We start from the raw sequence: 1,743 nt of genomic DNA, 5'->3' as shown, positions 1-1,743 counted from the left end.
CTATGAGCAAAGTCTGAACATTGTCCAAAGTTTGAAAATAGAGTAGGTTTTAGAAAATCATTCACAAATATTTAAGATCTGACTTGAGACAACATATACGTGCACAATGTACAATAAGATCATCGCCAGGGAGGACCACCTCTAGAAATTCAAAATATGTGCAGCGGTCAAAATCCACATGCACTGCCATCAGATGAACAGAGATGGAAGATACAAGCTAGCCCACTTGTAAAACTGCTGACTGTTGTTTGACCAAGTATGACAATGTGACAGGTCACATAAGCGCCTCAGCAACGTCAACGTGATTGTTTGACGGTCCTGATACAACCTTTGTGATTCATCAAGTCCCAATAAGGTACTTTTCCAATTATTTGCTTCAATAATGGTAATGGAAATGAAGTTTCATGATAAATCTCACTCACCTGAACCAAGTTCATATACTGGCATACAGAGTGATGCTGTTGGAGAGCACACTGGCAACTGGCAGGAAACATGTGGATTTGTAGTTGGTGACTTCTACAGAAAGTGCATACAAGAGAATGACATGTGTGAGGATCTACTAGCTCCAGTACTCACACAAACCAAACACAAACAAGCAAGTTTCAATTTGAAGAACACTTGAACACCACTGACAAAACCCTCGAAAAACCAGAAAATCTTACAATCTCACTCACCTGAACCATGTTCATATACTGGCATACAGAGTGATGCTGTTGGAAAGCACACTGGCAACTGGCAGAAAACATGTGGATTTGTAGTTGGTGACTTCTACAGAAAGTGCATACAAGAGAATGACATGTGTGAGGATCTACTAGCTCCAGTACTTACACAAACCAAACACAAACGAGCAAGTGTCAAGTTGAGGAACAGTTGAACACCACCAACCAACCCCCCTCCGCCCTCCCCCCCCCCCCAAAAAAAAACTTACAGGAAAACTGACAATCTCACTCACCTGAACCATGTTCAAATACTGGCAGGTAAAGTGATGCTTTTGGAGAGCAGAGTTGTGGGGCACACTGTAATCTGGCCAAACGCTCAAAAATGTTTACAAAATTACACAAGTTCACTCTTTTGGAAATCACATCCACCATGTATTGACATGCTGGACCTTCAATTGACCTCCAATGAGGTGCCCTGGTTGACCATGTCTCCTTATCTTACAGAATCAGCAGCTTGCATTACACACTACTAGCGGCCAACGTGGAAAGTGGTCGAGGACTTTTTCAAGGTGTCTGTGTACCAATACCTCTTCCATGGTGCTCCTCAGTCGCGATGGCTCCTAAACAGTTCCCTGAACTCAACAATCTTTTGCAGGCCATGATTCTCCATGCTAGATATCCTCCTCAATGCAGCTTCATGTTTAGGAGCATGGCCTCAATGCTGGTAACATCGGTTGCCCCACAGACTTCAATACTGCTGACGAGGTCACTCCAATGAATGGTATAGAGGCAACACTGATGGAAACACTCGAGGAGCAGCAGCCACCAATGGGTGGTCACCCAGGACTCGGCACTGCACAACAGGAAGCTGTTTTTGGTGTCATTTTGAGGTAGTTCTTCCAGACATCTGTGGGGAGTCTGCCAAATCCACACTGTTTGTCCACATCTACCAGTACGTCAATCTTAACATCAGAGAAGATTACCGCTACATACCCCAAGTATGTGTAGCTGAATTGTTTCGTCAATGGAGGAGATCAGATGTGAGCAAATGTGCGTCACATGCAGATCTCCTCGTCACAAGGAG

General features: G+C 44.0%; 1 long non-coding RNA gene across 1 annotated transcript; it reads right to left on the bottom strand.

Moving 5' to 3' along the window:
- Window positions 1–427: 427 nt before the first annotated feature.
- LOC119733410 lies at window positions 428–1,007 on the bottom strand. The gene is made up of 3 exons (XR_005271817.1): window positions 953–1,007; window positions 675–768; window positions 428–516 (listed from the first exon to the last, which is right to left on the bottom strand). It is a non-coding gene; the product is annotated as an uncharacterized LOC119733410 (long non-coding RNA).
- Between the last annotated feature and the right edge of the window lie 736 nt (window positions 1,008–1,743).

The sequence above is a fragment of the Patiria miniata genome, unplaced genomic scaffold, assembly GCF_015706575.1.
Source record: "Patiria miniata isolate m_02_andy unplaced genomic scaffold, ASM1570657v1 HiC_scaffold_25, whole genome shotgun sequence".
Classification (NCBI taxonomy): Eukaryota; Metazoa; Echinodermata; class Asteroidea; order Valvatida; family Asterinidae; genus Patiria; species Patiria miniata.
The sequence above is the reverse complement of the archived record's forward strand: the minus strand, read 5'-3'. Positions and strand labels throughout refer to the sequence as shown.